General features: G+C 29.3%; 1 protein-coding gene across 1 annotated transcript in view; it reads right to left on the bottom strand.

Annotated features, from left to right (window-relative positions):
• LOC126743252 (uncharacterized) overlaps nucleotides 1-10,123 on the bottom strand; it is a 65,450-nt gene extending 55,327 nt beyond the window's left edge. Inside the window, exon 1 of the mRNA XM_050450249.1 lies at nucleotides 9,936-10,123. The gene's annotated coding sequence lies outside the window, so the exon portion shown is untranslated. The remainder of the gene's footprint in view (nucleotides 1-9,935) is intronic.
• Nucleotides 10,124-12,505: the final 2,382 nt, after the last annotated feature.

The raw sequence follows: 12,505 nt of genomic DNA, 5'->3' as shown, positions 1-12,505 counted from the left end.
TCCTATGGGTGGTCTATAAACACAAAGAACATAAAAATTAAATCGTTTACAAAAACAAAGGGAGAATTCAAAAACCTTCTCCATCAGAAAGCTATCATACTTATTAATTTTACAGAAAAAAGCTTCAATTGTTCGTTTAACTAAAATAGCTGGTCCTCCATGTATGGAGTAATGCCGACGAAAAATTGATATAGGAATATAATCAGATATTAAGAAACATTCATTAGGCTTTAACCAGTGTTCAGTTAGTAATACAATATCAGGAAAATCACATGAATCAAGTAAAAGATGAAACTCGTCCATTTTATTTCTTAGAGACTGTATATTTAAAATAAAACTACTGAAACTTTTCGCATGCTTATTTTCAATGTTATTTATAGCATGCGAGTGAGCTTCGTCTTCTGTGTATTTATCTATAAAAAAGAATCCTTATCACAGTCAGTATCTAGAAGTCCAGGTTGATTACTTGGTTTTATTGGGGTCACATTTTTTGATGAAATGCTACTTTTGAAATGTTTTAAAATATGGGTATACAGTAATGATTCCAAATCTGATGCAAAGTTGCTGGCATTATTAGGCTCTAAAATTCTATTTAGATTAATATTATTTGCGTGAAATATTCTATAGAGAGCCTTATTGCTATTATAAATAACATTATAGTTTGGATACATGTAAGGGCTTGTCATCACTAAACTATTGCTATGTAAATGTATAAAAAAATTTTAAATATCGAATGATAAGCAAATAACATTTAAAATATCATTTTCTGTAAATTCCTTAACCATAGATGAAGCAGTATAATTCATTGTTTGTACTTCGTGGCTTCAGGAAACATTGGACTTTGTAGTTAGCTTCAAACTTCAGACGCAATTTCTTCAGGAACACTCTACTACAATTTCCACCCACAAAAAGAAGCTTAGGTCGATTATCAACGGGTGAATTTGGCCTACGTGGTAACTGTGTTGGAGAATTTATATTAACAAATTTAGATAAGTTTTGCTGTTCCTTTAATGCACAAATATCGGAATAGCAAGTATCTTTTTCAACTTCCAACACCTTTATAGACTGGATCATATTCTAATTTATCTTAGTTAAATCATTAACTTCCTTTTGTAACATATTTGTTTGCGTCTTATAGGTTGCAGATTCATTTTTTAATGTGTCTGTTGTTCTAATGTATGTATATGATAAGCTTCATTATTCAATGCTTAGTTTAGGAGGCTAAGGTAGCTAGGAGCGTATATGGATAATTTATTAAATTGGGACATTCGTGTCGAGAAAGTTGTCAAAAAACCCAGAGTAATTATATTTAAATTTAAACAAATTAAACAAATATTATACCCATTAGTATATTCTCATATTCAATATGGAATTTTGAGTTGACTAAGCATGCAAACACTTTTTTTTTAAATAATGTTTCATAAGGAAAGACAATACTTCAGGGATTTACTATATGAGGAAAGTGGTTTGTTAGATATTTATCACATATTTTGTTTTAAAATGATAAGAAGGTAACACAAGAGCTACAAAATAATACACACGATCACAATACCAGATATAATAAGAAAAACATGAACAAAAGTGATTTAAAAAAATTGGACAAAGATCTGTGGAGTGTTTTTTTGCTGTATATAATATTTATCATATTCAATCATTTTTAGTAAGGTTTTATTAGTTCCAATAACGAATTACGTTGAAAATTAATAAATCTTGGAGTTTTTTCAGATGTTTTTATCGATTTTTTCAATACACAATCCAGTTTTTAATTTTAAAAAAAAATTATGAAATTTCCCATTTTTTCGAATTTCTGAAAAACAATTTTTTTTCATGTTTAGCATTTTTGCTGATTTTCTGTGGTATATTAAAGGAAAATATCATTTTTGATGTTATCTTATTCTTATTATTTTTTTTTCGTATAATAGAGAAAAATATAGAAAATTTGACTTTCATTCGATTTTTTAAAAGAAAATTTTACAATTTTTAAGAAAAAACACGAAAATAAACAAACTTCCATTTTTACCCGAATTTCTGAAGAATTATTTATACTTACTTGTATTTAGAAAAATTCATGATAAATAATTTATTTTCACTCAAACTTTTAATGGAAAATTTACAATTTTCTTCAATTAGTAAATTTCAAAAAAATTATCATCTACAATCATTTTGAATGAATTTTAATCAATATTAACTATAAATATATATAAAACTTAAAATATATTAAAACAGTAGCACCGACCATGGCATAAATTATTAACCGCATAAAAAAATAGAATATTTAAGTCACTTCTTTGCACCCTCGCTAGTCCCCGCAGTAAGATTTGATAGTAGGACTAACGATGACTAAAAATAATGACTTACTCAAAAATTTTAAAGGCCTTTTTTATGGCGAATTATCCGTCTAAAATTGCAAACAAAAATAATCTATTTATGTGTGACACCTTGTAAAGCAGGCTTTAAACTATTATATCAGAATGAAAATATATAAAATTCCTTGAAATATAAAGAGAGTCACTGCTTTGCACCCTCGTTGGTCTCGATACTAAGCAGGTGTATTGCCTTGACTATATATAGTAAACACATTAGGACCAACGATGACTAAAAATAATAACTTAAAAACAGAATTTATTATCAGCTGCCTGGAATTAATAACAAAAATATTTAAAACTAAACTTTTCGAAATGAAAAAGTATGAAATTGCTTGAAATCTTCTAAATAGACTCATTTGATTTAGAAGGGCAAAAATATGCGGAAATCGTTGCAATTTTGACCATTGAGGCCCGAGTTTTTTCACAATATGACCTATTATACCTAAACTTACCACTAAAGGACCCTACATATACCAAAGCTTTACCAAAGAAATTAATTAAAAAAATCGTTATTAGAATAAGGAAGGAAAGTTTGCAAAAAGTATATAAATTTATTAATTTAGACAATTTGAGGGAAAATGCATATTAAATTCCCTAAATATTTTTATAGGGGGCACTAGAGCACTATACATTGGCTACAAGAATAATAGGGATGCACTAGATAATAAGGGTAAGAGAGCACCATGGAATGTGCATTTAAATTATATAATTATAAATACGCATTTAACTTCACGTACAAATCTACGATTTCCGTGGGTTTTACTGTCTTATTTATTTCTTCACTTTTAGTATTAAGAAATATTACGCATGGCAATGTAAGTTTTACTCTGGATATAAAAAGTAATATCTACAATAGCAAAAAATTTTATTTCTCAGTATAAAAAATACAAAATAATTTTCTTTATATTGAATATTTACTTCAGTCGCTTACAGTAAACACAAATACCATAATATTCATTAACAATTAAACGGGGAAAAAAAAGAAATACACGCGCCAACCTACTTTACTGGAACATTTATCGATACCCGGATTCCCATGAAGGCAATATGACCAATTATTCAGATAATACCGCCCACATGTGTTGTATATTATATATTTTAAAAAAATTATGTAATAATTGGCAACCGGTGTGGGCGTCCCAAGGAATATTAAAAATAAATCCTGCTCATAAATAAAAATTTATATTTTATCGCCCTCGAACTCGGCAGCGGCGAATACCAAGACATTGATAAGAATTTACTATTATTATTATATAAAACATTAGCCTTGTTTAGTCAATTAAAAATAATGCCTTTACTTGGCGAAAAAAAAATACACACAATAATGGTCAGTTCCTCTAGATGTGCTTGACCCCGAATACAAAAAATAATTTGCAAGTCTAATTTATTTATTTAATATAAGATTTCCATAGTTTTGCAATAAGACAGGTATATGTATATATGGTATCCTCTAGACACATTTCATTTGTAGCTAGATATGGATCTAAATTCGATTTTTATTGGAGGTCTAATGTTGTCTTGACTTCCACTAAAATCCATTTCTTATTAAATAGGAGCACAAAAGACCTGAACAATTTTAATAAGTAATTATTACTTTAAAGAGCCCATTGTGGTACTCAAATAATATAGCAATTAAAGTTTTAACAACTATGCAATTACAAAATCTTCTAGTCTAGATATGTATGTCTATAAATGTCGAGAGGTACCAGAATTGTGCAATCATTCATATAATTAGGTAGAAACCTTTTGGTATATAGTATATATCCTAAAAATAAAATATATTATTCAGTATTTGTTGCACATACTCAGAATGTCGTCAAAATGTAACCCCACTTAGTGTGTAAAGTGTTTTTGATTTGAAAACAAGGACTATAGTATTTAACGTACATGATGCACTTCTGCAACAAGCACAAGTACAACAAGTGTAAAAAAGACCCTTGGTAGAAAGTCAGAATAACAATTTAACAGAAATGCCTCAGTTGTTATAAATCAGAGCCTTCTAAAAGACCTTTCCAGAAAATTTGGAAAACAAGCTTTCCTGGAAAGATGTATAAATGATAAATTTTAAAGATTCTCTCAGTGGAAGACCAATTATGACTCTTTTTCCGTTAGACCTGGACCAACCAGGATAGAAAGAGGCGTAAATTATCACAATTTTTGCATTTAAATTTAATTATTTTAAAAATTGTTTAGTAATGCGAGGCCTGTGGCATATGTAGTATAATTTCAATATTAAACTGGCAGAAAAGTAGTGCAAACAAATAGTTAAAAATGTTGTGCTCAAAAGGTGTAATAAATCAGAATGACATCAGTGACTTTTCATAAAAATTTATAATGAAAGGACTGCTTAAACTTGACTGGAAAAACACGACATTTGCTCAGGTAGTGCGAAAGCAATATTAAGTACAATTGCCTAGACGAATTAAAAAAATGATGAAAAATGCCTTAAAAAAATATTCCAAAATTTAAGAAGTCTTTCTGAAATCTGAACAGCCCAAAGTTAATGAAAAACTATTCCAACTTACTGGAATGAAAAAATGAACAAATCTGCCAGGGAAAATGATTCAAAAACTTAAGTGCCTTCAAAACTATTAAGTTTACATGATTTAAGTTGAACGTTTTTTTTTTTTAACTGATGCAAAACATTTTTTTGGTTCACTACTATTTATAAGAGAGATATTGGATTTACACGAAAGCCTCATGTTGGAATTGCATTTTGGACATTGCTCTATTTAAACATTTTATACCAATAACGTTTTATAAATCTGAGCATCAGAAGGGGGTTTTCCAGAAATTTTAGAATACCAATATTCCTGGAAAGGCGTATAAATGACAAATTCTAAAAATTTTCACAGTGGAATGCCAAATATGACGCTTTTCCTAATATACCTCGACCAACCAAGATACTCGTAGTAAAGATTTATTAAATCCCAACTTTTACATTTAAATTTAAACATTCTGGAAGTTGCTGAGTAATGAATTTATATGTCTAAATGGTGAGAAATAGTCGAAAAGAACATATAGAATTAATACTGTTTATTTTTTTTTTAAATCGACTTTTTAACGACAATTGTTCAAGGTAGGAATCATTGACTATCTTAATGAAATCGAATAATTGAAATAATTCAACAATAAAACGACGTTGAAATTCAAAAAAAACAACTTAGTACAAAGTATCGTATGGACGATATTTCCATTTCATTTCAAATAATTGACAAAGAGAAGATCTTGAAACTAGCGTATTACAAAAAAACAAACTATAACTTTGGTTAAAAGTCTCGAATATTAATACGTGTTTCGCCCCTAAAGACATCATCAAACTTAGATCTGATGATGAACAGCTTCTACAAGTTACACTGTTGTTAAGTTTAAGCAACTTTAAGGCTTTGGATTACGGGTACTCAGAGAATCTGTGAGGTTGACGTCAATGTGGAATTTGATTTTATTTATTAAAATAGGTGTGCTTAAAGTGGCAATATATATCGTCCTTCTAAATTAAAAGTATCGAAAATTTTAAATTTATTTGACCAAATTTCGATAAACTATGACTATTGCGTTAATATGTTAAATCTTAGCTCTATTTTTAGGACAGTTAGAGTGTGACCTATTTGGATTAAATATTTCTAAGTATTAAAGAAATTTGGCATAAAATTGGTACTGTTGTTTCTCATATCAGTGATCATAAAAATGTATCGTGACCTATTCTTATCTTACTATATAGTAAAAAAAGCGTGAGTTATAAAAAAGTGTATTAAAATTAATTTTAAATTAAGAATCTTAGTACAAAAAATCAAACAAAAGATTAAAAAAAGATAAGTATGTATTTTTTTTAATATTTTTAATTTTATTTTATTTACCTTTATCTTTACCATTGTTTTCTATTACAACATTATCTATTTATTCTGGTTATGTCCAAAACTTAAAAAGGATCATTTGAGTCATCTTGATAACCTAAATATTAATTTTAAATTATATTTGAATAATAGATAACCGTAATTGAGTGAGATATGACTATTTTTTTAAAACATTACATAAAACTATTTTTAAAAATCATTTAGGGTTAATCAAATTATATCTAAAAATTAAATTAAAATTAAATCGGAACAATCGTTTAGGTGAGATTTATTGAGCTTACATTAAATTAAACATTTAAGTTCATATTTCTTCTAAATTCAGTCAAAAAGTCTAATTTCTTCTTCGTTTCATTTCACAGTATTTATATATAAAGGTGTACTATTAGATAAATAACTTTCAAAAATGTTGAATATACATGCCTTTGATACCGTTAGGTTCTAATACTTTAAGAAATTGTGTTTAAATACCACAATTGTTCATAATTTTTATATTGTTCAATCTATATAAAAACGAATGTGTCGTAGATGGAGTTCGCAGGTTTAATTTTTTTTGTTTTTTTTTCAACAAACAACATCAAAATTATAGACAAAATTGTTGTTTTTTAATTATAAAAAATAAACATTTCTTTTTTACTTGATTTATCAGCAATAAAAAATTGACAAAAATAACAAAATATAATGCAACATTGAAATCACAATATCTATAAAACTGACAACTACTGATCTAAGCCTATTGAATCACAATGATTATTTTTAGAAAATTTAACTGTAAATTTGTTGCAGTTAACTTGATTAAGATCGTTACAATAGTTTTTGAGAAAATCTCTTTTAAACGACAGTGACTTTGGTAAGAAGACAAGTGACGTCATAGGTCATCATTTAGTTTAAGACTAAATAAGTGAAAAAATATTGATCTAAGCTTATTGAACCTTAGATATTATTTCTAGCAAATTTAATTTTAAATTCAATTAAATTAATTTTATTGAGATCGTTCCATTAGTTTTTGAGAAAATCCATTTTGAATAACGGTAACTTTGGTAAGAAAACCAGTGACGTCATGGGTCATCATTTAGTTTAAATTTACGTAGCTAAGAAAATATTGGTCTAAGCCTATTGAATCTCGTATACTACTTTTAGGAAATCTAATTGTAAATTCATTGCAATTTATTTCTTTGAAATTGTTCTACTGGTTATTGAGAAAATTTAGTTTGAATGGCAGTGACTTCAGTAAAAAGGCATGTAACCTCCATAAGTCATCGTTTAGTTTGAGTCTGGATAACTTGAAAAATATTAATCTGAGACTATTGGACCTTATATATTATTTTTAGGAAATTCAATTTTAAATTCAACGCAATTAATTTCATTGAGATCGTTTCATTAGTTTTCGATAAAATCCATTTTGAACAACGGTAACTTTGGTAAGATGTCATAAGTCATCATTTAGTTTAAACCTACGTAACTAAAGAAATATTGATCTAAGCTTGTTAAATCTCCAACACTATTTGTAGGAAATTTAATTATTAATTCATTGCAATTAATTTCATTGAGATCGTTCCACTAGTTTTTGAGAAAATCCATTTAGAACTAGTGACTTCTTAATCTCCTCTTAAATTGCCTGTGAGAAATCCTGAATTGTTCTGTTTTAGGTGGTTGAAAAACAAACATGTCTTTCTTAGACTGCTCTTAGGACATTTCTAAATATATTTTCTGTTTTGTATAGTAAGTCCTTGGCATAAGCTCCCTTTTCCAGTCAATTGACCTGACCTATTCCTCAAGTAACTGTAAAAGAAAATTATTTTTTTTATTCCAGGCAGTTGGAAAAGACACATCCTGAATATTTCTCCATCGTGAATTGCCTGGAAAAAATGTCATATATCATGCTATTGCCTATGCTTTATTTCGGATACAAGTGACAACATAGGTCATCATTTAGTTTAAGTCTGGATAACTGGAAAAGTATTGGTCTAAAATTGTAGCACTTTAATCATTAATTCGAGAAAATTTATTTGTAAATTCATTGCACTTCATTTCTTTGAGATAGTTCTAGTGGTTATTGAGAAAATTTCATTTGAATGATAATGACTTCAGTAAAAAACCAGGTGACCTCCATAAGTCATCGTTTAGTTTAAGTCTGGATAACTGGAAAAATATTAATCTGAGACTATTGGACCTTATATATTATTTTTAGGAAATTTCATTTTAAATTCAATGCAATTAATTTTATTGAGATCGTTTTACTAGTTTTTGAGAAAATCCACTTAGAACTAGTGACTTCTTGATTGCCTCTTAAATTGCCTGTAAGAAATCCTAAATTTTTCTCTTTTAGATGGTTGAAAAACAAACATGGTCCTTCTTAGACTGCTCTTGGGACATTTCTGAATAAATTTTCGCTTTCTTCATCTTAAACTGAAGAAATAAAGTAATATCACATTTCCTCTAGAATCTGCAATAAGTCCTTGGCATAAGCTCCCTTTTCCAGACAAATTCTTCAATAAATCTTTCTGACAACTAAAGATTTTATAAAAATTACCTGTTTACTGTGAAGAAGCTTTTTTGCGTCTATTGCATATATACGAATGGCAACAGAACAATATATGTAGATGGGCATATATGTGACTATACTTTAAACAAACTAAATTAAATTTACTTTACTTATTAATAATTAACGTCTTTAAAAAACACTGGCAAATTCTGAGACTGGAGACTGTTACGCATAAGCGCCATCTTCTGCCATTATTGTTATGTCAATCAAAAAGTGTTTTTTTTTTCACTGTATGGAAATATATTAAGATATTTTGGTGGCATTTACTAAGCAAAAATAAATGTAAGACTAATTTTTAAAATATTACAATAAGTCGTAATAAAATATTAGAGTTATTAAATACAAAGAAATTTTATTTATAATTTTAATCATTGCAAGCATTGCAGCTTGCTTTACTAAAGCAAAATAAGGAACATTTGTTTAAGATTTTTTTAAAATATTTATCCTTGAATTTTTATACAATTTTTAGATTTTTGAGAATCTTTTTTATAATTTATTAAATATCAAGAAAACACAAAGTCACGGTCTCACAATATATAATCACAGCTTACACGTGTTTTGCTCCAGCTAGAAAGAGCATCATCAGGCCTTTAAAAGCCATACACCCACTTCATACACATTTAATAAAAAAAAAAAAATTGCAAGTAGAAGTACATTCTTGAAATGGAGTGGCTGCTATAATATGGCGTCTTAGAAAGGGCGGGAAAATTTTTCTCCACAAATGAATATGCCATTTTTTAATCAAGAGTAATGCATTTCGTTTTTTCATTTCATTATTTTGTATGTTGGTCTTTTGGAGAATAATGGATGAGATTTTTGTATTTATAAACTATATTTCAGCCTATACTTTTAAAATATATACATTTCTACCGAATTTTTCAATCCGATTGTATTTGAAACGATACAAAATAATTCTGGTAAAACCGACCTGTTTTATCAATTGAAAGACTTATCCTATATTTATCGTACTTTTGAATAAATAGTATAAAAATTAAAAGAAACTCAGAGGTTTTCAAGCAGGAGTAGTCCTATATTAAAATAGCCTCCACTAGATTCCTGGCAAAAAAAAAATTAAAACTTATTCCCAATATTACAATCAAAAAAATTTTCCAGGGGGTCATCAAAGTAAAAAGAGACCACTTTCGACCTAAAGTTTAACCCTTACGAGCTTACCTCCCCAAAACGATCGAACCTATCCCTCATTTAAAATACATTACAATATAATTTGGACACAGTTTCTCACAAGAAAATTCACACAAAAACCGAAACTGACGCGTTAAAATGAGTGATTGAGGAAAAAAAACTGATGAAAACGGTACCGTTCTGATACCGCCGCGCGGCCAACGAAACTGAAAGTACCGTGGCCGATGGCCTGTGGTGGTCCTGCTGGTTCGTTGGTGGTGCATCTGCAGGAGTTCCTCGCGGTTTTGTGGAAGGGGATGTCGACAAAGTCGGCAGCTTATTTTGTCTTATTTATTTGCTCTCGTACCATTGCGACGGCCTATTTTAACCCAATACAACACAAATTAAGTTGGTTACACATGTTTCGTCCTGTTATCATCAGATCTAAAAGCAGTGGTATAGCTACAACCCCCCTGTTAGACCCTGCAGTATGAGGAGGACCTAGGACAACACTATCATGTAAAGATTCCTTGTGTAAAATTATTTATTATAAATTGTCTAGACACTTTTTCACATTTCTTATAAGAGGATGTATAGAAATATGCCACGTCAGTTCATTGCTTGCAATAACTTTAAGTTTGTTCTGACCATTTTTCCGTTGTGTAACAATCAATAGACATCCCTACTTTTATAGAACATGACTATTATTTTGACAGTAGTCGGATGACAGTAAGTGAAAAGCTTGTATGGTGAAAATCGGAATCGTATGTCGGCCATCTTGCTTGGCAAAATTGACAGGGAGCTGACAGACAGTTGTTGACATTGACTGATAGACCATCATTTGTCATTGTCATACCAGTTTGAGTTTGTCTTTCTAGCAATTCCAGGTTTCTGGTAAGAAAATCTGATTTTATTTATTACTATTATGTTTTTGTATTGTCAATCTTCAGTCTTTAATAAAATCAAATTCAGTTGCTCTCAATGAAGAAGGTTCACTTTTCAAGTATTTCATTTTTAACTTGATTATTATAAATACATATTACAAAATGTCTGGCCTCTCATTTTCTTTTATTAAGATTTCGAGCTATAGAATTTGTTCCTATTAGTTCTCTCCGAAAAATTTTAATAACGCTGATACTACTGATACTGCTGGCTTTATACTACGATACGTATTTATTTAAACATTTATTTTGTCTAAGGTTTGCCCTGCCTATTTTTTTATTTTATTCCATGCCCGTATCGTACAACTTCCTGTGTTCACTTAGACATAGGTATAGAGACTAAGAGAGCTGAGATTATCAGATTAAATGAAATTTGATTTCCCGCCTTAATTCGGCCACGCCTTTCTACCATTTTGATTGGTCCAATTAGGCACGACAATCTGTCAAGTTAGTTACAACAGTAACTGGTTGCATGGTTGCATACAATCAGTTTGTATGCAACCACCACTTCTCTATATATTTGTGTTCTGTAGATAAAATTATTCCCTTTTCTAGTCTAGCGTATAAGGATAAACTTACTTTACTTTTTTGCACGTGTTTTATATTAATAAATCTTTTTCTTATCTATAAGTTTTATTACTACTACAACCACATTGTCTGCCTCAAATTATAATAATTCTGATAGTCCCTCTGAGTCAAGCCTCAGGTTTAATGCAATTCCATGGCTAAAAATCAAATCTTTTAGAACATAGCTACCCTTCATTTTTCCCATTTATTATACACTTCAACCACGAACTTAATAAATATACCCGGATTGGAAATTCAATGAAAAGTAAATGGCCACTACTTCTAAGGGGCCGCCATTTTGCGCGATTGTGTCCTTTCGATGTTGGTCACTTTGACAAATTTCAGTTGTGCCAACTGTAGGGAAATAAAACAATTCAAGTTTTTGAGAGGTTATGTTTACAAAAATACAAAATAGAAAGTTATATTTAGTTAAGATAGTTGCGTTAGATCATTGATTTTTGTTGTACTTCTTTAACAGTTTCGTTAAAATTTATGAAAGAAAGTAATCCTCACCTAAAATGAGACAAAGTTGTAATCAACTTGGAATAGATGCATGTAATTTTATAATTAGCAAGGGTTTATATAGTAAAAATAAACAACTTTATATATTATTCTATCATAAACACACTCGGTTTTGAGCACAGAACACAAATATAGAGAAATGCGTGTTGCCTAATGAACAGACAGAAATTCTGTTGACAGCTTTATTGACATTGTTGACAAAGACGGGGGCAACCCTCTTGGGTGGTGTGTGGCGGGAAATTTAAGCCTGATCTATTGCGCGATATTTAAATTTGAAGTGATTTGCAGAATTACATTGATCCGGACATAGATATGTCCAAAATAGTGTTGAATCTATAATAATACCCTGGAAAATTATAACACATCAAAAATACACCTCAAATTATTAGAAAATACTTATCCAGGCCATAATTGAAATTTACCTGTCTCCTACTCTATGTAGTTGCACGATGATTCGATGTTGGCACGTTTGTAAAATAATTTATTAACCCATGACTCAAAAAAACTACAAAAAGCTATAAAATTACTTAAAAACTTTAAATTGGAAGAAAATCTTGAGTCTTGGCTTGTTTTCCACCCAAAGAGAACCTA

This window comes from Anthonomus grandis, chromosome 12 (genome assembly GCF_022605725.1).
Source record: "Anthonomus grandis grandis chromosome 12, icAntGran1.3, whole genome shotgun sequence".
Classification (NCBI taxonomy): domain Eukaryota; kingdom Metazoa; phylum Arthropoda; class Insecta; order Coleoptera; family Curculionidae; genus Anthonomus; species Anthonomus grandis.
The sequence above is the reverse complement of the archived record's forward strand: the minus strand, read 5'-3'. Positions and strand labels throughout refer to the sequence as shown.